At 46.5% G+C, this 5,793-nt stretch overlaps 1 pseudogene; it reads left to right on the top strand.

Annotated features, from left to right (window-relative positions):
* The window catches only part of LOC130127127 (FERM domain-containing protein 6-like), an 11,637-nt pseudogene extending 10,016 nt beyond the window's left edge, over window positions 1–1,621 (top strand).
* Window positions 1,622–5,793: the final 4,172 nt, after the last annotated feature.

Genomic DNA, 5,793 nt, shown 5'->3' with positions numbered 1-5,793 from the left:
GAATTATAATGGACATAAAATTTATGAAGAACACGATGCACAGGATGCCAAGCAGTGTCCACATGCCAATGGAGCAGTCCAGGACCCAAGCCACGCGACCAGCATCATCGTGTAATAAAAGAAAAACTTATGTGAGGAGTGGAAGGGCAGGCAGCATCCAAATGGCGGTCTGCCCTTAAAATGATCGTACATGGTGTCCCATTTTAATGCCCCCCCATGAAGTAATCAGGTATATGGGCTCTGACATGTGCAATATACCGGAAACAAGTAAACATCATTTAATCTGGAGTGGGTGAGCGTGCACAGGCACAGTACAGATATTATGAACATAGAAAGTAATTGGAAGGGGTGTTTAATATGACAAAATCCCCATGTTGAACAGATTGCAAAAGGTTTGCACCACCCCTCTCAAACAGAGAGACATTTCTGTCAGAATAGGCTGGTTTGCTCTGATTTGGCTGTTATTCTGATTATTAGTGGAATAAAAGGCACCATGTGAATGTAGCTACTGACTTTAACAAAACATTTCTCTCTCTCTCTCTCTCTCTCTCTCTCTCTCTCTCTCTCTCTCTCTCTCTCTCTCTCTCTCTCTCTCTCTCTCTCTCTCTCTCTCTCTCTCTCTCTCTCTCTCTCTCTCTCTCTCTCTCTCTCTCTCTCTCTCTTCTCTCTCTCTCTCTCTCTCTCTCTCTCTCTCTCTCTCTCTCTCTCTCTCTCTCTCTCTCTCTCTCTCTCTCTCTCTCTCTCTAGCCAGCCAATCCTACAGGGAGGCCTACATTTGTGACTTGGCAGCCGTAAGGCGGAGACTTTGCATCTCCAGCGGTGGGCACAGCCTCACGTCCCCCATGTCTGATTACACTGTCGCTATGCCCACAACCAAGCTGGGGCCGAAACAAGAGCAAGAGGGCCCTGTGAGAGGTCAGTCAAAATAACATCAGATGACCGACCTCCTACAGAGTGTTTCTATGTCCCAACCTGCATTTCAGTGTGATACATTTTGAACAAATGTGCAAATGGGATTGTATATGTAATGTGAATGTCACTTTCTCAGTTCCAGTCGGAATTGAGAATCTAATACAGAATAAGGCTAAATAATTAATAAACTTTATAAGCAACTGTGCTGTAAATCAGCTGTGGCTACTGTTGGTAGAAATAAAGAGAGAGTGTTTAGAATTTCTGTATCTGTTGTTGGCTTGTCAGAGGTTGAGATGTGTGTGGATGAACCAGAAGAGGTTTTTGGTCGACGACCCAGCGGAGGTCTCATGGCTGGCTGAGCGGTACTACGGGGTTTCTGTAGATGGGCCCCTAGTACTGCCACCATCCTGTTGGGCAGGTTGGTCCAAATCAAAAACTATCTAAAGCATTATTAGACTAGATCACAGGCTTAATAATGCAACTGCATTTCATGACATATGAAAATGACATATCTCTGTCTTCTCGTACCATCAGACATTGCTTGATGAACTAAAACAGGTGAGCAAACCACACCTTCTCCAATTTGCTGTCAAATAATTCCAACACAGTCCCTCTTTAATAATTCAAACTTTGTTTTTAGTTTTTGTTGTCATTGCTTTTTTTGCAGGTGTTGAAGAGAAAAGCCAATGAGGGCATATCTGTGGACTGATCTACAATCAAAACAGCACAAGACCTTTTGGTAGACTTGGGTTTTGGTTTACCTCCTCTGGAGGTCCTCAAGTTAAAATGTGCAGATGCCACTTTTTATACTAACTTCTATTCCTTTAACTTACCCCTTATTATGATAACAATGCAGTTATATTATAATCACTGCGTTCTCATTCCAACAAAACATTTTAGCAAGTGACATTTAACCATAGAGAAACAAATCAATGTATATAAAAATAACTTTAATATTTTTGTAACCTTTATTTACCCAGGATAGTATGCTGAGCACATGTGCTCTTTTTCAGCAACGTTTTGCTGCACATTCATACAGTTACACACATTCACACCTAGGAGCTGCCAACCACAGTCTTCACTGGTGGCCACTGAGAGGCTCCACTGGAGCAGTTGGTTGGGGGTAAGTGCCTTGTTCAAGAGCACATCAGCTGTGGGTATTGAGGTGAAACAAGGGTGTATAAACTGCGATAGAAACATGGTTTTTGTGTTGTAATGATTTGGCCTATGATACAGAATAAGGGCCAGACTGAATCAAAATTGGCTTTGGTTTGACTTCATTAACTCATACGATTCAAAAGTTTTGATTTAAAATTGAATATCTTACAAAATGCAATTTAAAAATGACTTTACAGATCTGAAAATATCTTATGCCTAGAAAGGCTTTTCCCATTTTTGATTAGCTTTTTATGTTACATTATTTTGGTAAAAAAAACAGTAAAAAATGTACTGCAAAAATTGCATAATAGTAATGATAATGATAATACTTTTTTTTTTTGCTGTATTGAACAATATCTTTACTAACAACAAGGCAAGTCAACCATGGTATAAAAACATTTGGGCATGTGTCTGAGTGAGACAAAAACAAACAAACAAATGAAAAAAATCTACAATTAGTGTCACAGCCTCTCGCCCTTGACATCAAAGCGATCACCCCTTGACACCTGCTACACCAGCTGACACCTGCTACGCCAGCTGACACCTGCTATGCCAGCTGACACCTGCTACACCAGCTGACACCTGCTGACCCCCCCTTCACCCCGGCACTCGCCCTCACCCTTAAAAGGCCTCCACTATGGACCAGTCTTCGCTGGAACGTCGCCATTCATGGACTTCTGCCTGCCTGCCTACCTGCCACAGAGCCACCTCCTGCTCTACCCCCGAGATCGGTCACTTCAATAAAGACTGGATTCTTCCTTACCTGGTTGTCCCGTCTGCTTTTGGGTTCCTTCTGATATGTGACAGTACGTTCCAGCCACTATGGACCCAGCAGACCATTCCACCACAGACCTGGCCACGGTCTGCCAGGCTGTAGCCAACCAGAAATCGGTCCTCAGCCAGCACAGCCAGGTGCTACAGGGGATGGCTGACGCCCTCCGTGGGCTCAGCTCAAAGATCTCGGGAATCCAGACCCAACTTAGTGCCTCCGCTAGCCCGGGATCCGCCCCTCCAGCTCCGCCACCCCCAGCGCCATCAACTTCGCTAAGGAACCATGGTTGCCCCGCCCGATAAGTATGATGGAGATTTTGGACTTTGTCACCCTTTTTTGATGCAGTGTGAGATTGTGTTTAACCAGCAGCCCCAGTCATATTCCAACGGATAGGAGCCAAAGTCGCTTACATCATGGGTCTTCTCCAGGGAAGCACCCTGGATTGGGCTACAGCGGTGTGGGAGATGCGGGCCTCCACTTCCTCATCCTACGCTGAGTTCACCACTGCTTTTCGCCAGGTTTTTGATCATCCCGTGCGGGGAAAGGATGCGTCAAAAAGACTGATCTCTCTCCGCCAGGGTTCCCGCAGCGTCGCTGACTACTCAGTTGAGTTCCGTACACTATCAGCGGATGAATTGGTTTCCTACCCCGAGCCTGGAGGGTTGGAGGAATTGGTTACCCTGGCCATTCGTGTGGACAACCGTCTCCGGGAGCGGAGGCGAGAGAGGACGCGCCACTTTCCTGGTCACAACAACTTACCACGGGCCACACCTCCAAACTCTGGGGCCGAGCTCGCTCGACTGGGGTTGCCGTCCTCCGAGAAAGCCCGAGGCGTGACTCTTCCCCAGCTTTTGGAGCCGATGCAACTCGGCCACTTCTGGCTCAACCCGGAGGAGCGTCAACGCCGCATCACCGAGAACAGCTGCTTGTATTGTGGTCAGCCTGGTCACTTTCTCGCCTCCCGCCCTCACCGTTCCGTCCAAACTAGCAGGCTCACGAGGGAGGGGGAGGATCCTCGTGAGCCCAACTGTCTGCCTCTCGTCTCCTCGTCCACGTACCCAGTTGCAAGCTACCATCAGTTTTAAAGGTCAGTCCACTAAACTTTTGGCTTTAATTGACTCTGGAGCTGATGAAAGCTTTTGGATGCAAGTGTTGTGAAGCAGCTAGGTCTTACCACTGTGAGTCTGGACCAGCCTCTTGAAGCTAATGCCCTGGATGGACGTCTCCTGGCCCGGATAACCTCTTAAGACCGAGCCTGTGCGCCTCCTGTTGTCGGGAAACCATCAAGAGGAGTTAAGCTTTTTCGTTATCAATTCTCCCTTTGTTCCCATTATACTTGGTCATCCCTGGCTGGTTAAGCATAGTCCCCATATTGATTGGTCATCGGCCAGAAGTTCAAGTTGGAGTCCCATCTGTCATGCCATATGCCTCCAGTCTGCTCTGCCTCAGTCTGTCCCCTGTCAGGTGTCAAGCTCTGAGACCTCTGACCTGTCACTGGTGCCTCCAGAGTACCATGACCTCCAAGCCGTGTTCAACAAGCATAGCACAATCATCGCCCCTATGATTGTGCTATTGACCTGCTGCCGGGCGCTCCCCTCCCCAGCAGCCGCCTATATAGCCTCTCCAAGCCTGAGCGGGAGTCCATGGAGAGGTACAGTGGCTTGCAAAAGTATTCATACCCCTCGAACTTTTCCACATTTTGTCATGTTTCGACCACAAACATAAATATATTTTATTGGAATTTTATGTGAAAGACCAACACAAAGTGGTACACAATTGTGAAGTACAAAGAAAATTATACATGATTTAAAACATTTTTTACAAATAAAAAACTGAAAAGTGCGGTGTGCAAAATTATTCAGCCCCCCTGAGTCAATACTTTGTGGAACCGCCTTTTGCCGCAATTACAGCTGCAAGTCTTTTGCGGTATGTCTCTACCAGCTTTGCACACCTAGAGACTGAAATTTTTGCCCATTCTTCTTTGCAAAACAGCTCAAGCTCAGTCGGATTAGATAGAGAGCATTTGTGAACGGCAGTTTTCAGATCTTGCCACAGATTCTCAACTGGATTTAGGTCTGGACTTTGACTGGGCCATTCTAACACATGAATATGTTTTGTTTTAAACCATTCCATTGTAGCCCTGGCTTTATATTTAGGGTCGTTGTCCTGCTGGAAGGTGAACCTCCGCCCCAGTCTCAAGTCTTTTGCAGACTCCAACAGGTTTTCTTCCAAGATTGCCCTGTATTTGGCTCCATCCATCTTCCCATCAACTCTGACCATCTTCCCTGTCCCTGCTGAAGAGAAGCACCCCCAGAGCATGATGCTGCCACCACCATGTTTGACAGTGGGGATGGTGTGTTCAGAGTGATGTGCAGTGTTAGTTTTCCGCCACACATAGCGTTTTGCATTTTGGCCAAAAAGTTCAATTTTGGTCTCATCTGACCAGAGCACCTTCTTCCACATGTTTGCTGTGTCCCCCATGTGGCTTCTGGCAAACTGCAAACGGGACTTCTTATGGTTTTCTTTTAACAATGGCTTTCTTCTTGCGACTCTTCCATAAAGGCCAGATTTGTGCAGTGCACGACCAATAGTTGTCCTGTGGACAGATTCCCCCACCTGAGCTGTGGATCTCTGCAGTTCGTCCAGAGTTACCATGGGCCTCTTGGCTGCATCTCTGATCAGTGCTCTCCTTGTTCGGCCTGTAAGTTTAGGTGGACGGCCGTGTCTTGGTGATGGATTGAACAGTGCTTCGTGAGATGTTCAAAGCTTGGGAAATCTTTTTATAGCCTAACCCTGCTTTAAACTTCTCCACAACTTTATCCCTGACCTGTCTGGTGTGTTCCTTGGACTTCATGGTGCTGTTTGCTCCCCAATATTCTCTTAACAAACCTCTGAGGCCGTCACAGAACAGCTGTATTTGTACTGAGATTAGATTACACACAGGTTGACTC

Source organism: Lampris incognitus, chromosome 17 (genome assembly GCF_029633865.1).
Source record: "Lampris incognitus isolate fLamInc1 chromosome 17, fLamInc1.hap2, whole genome shotgun sequence".
Lineage (NCBI taxonomy): Eukaryota > Metazoa > Chordata > Actinopteri > Lampriformes > Lampridae > Lampris > Lampris incognitus.
The sequence above is the reverse complement of the archived record's forward strand: the minus strand, read 5'-3'. Positions and strand labels throughout refer to the sequence as shown.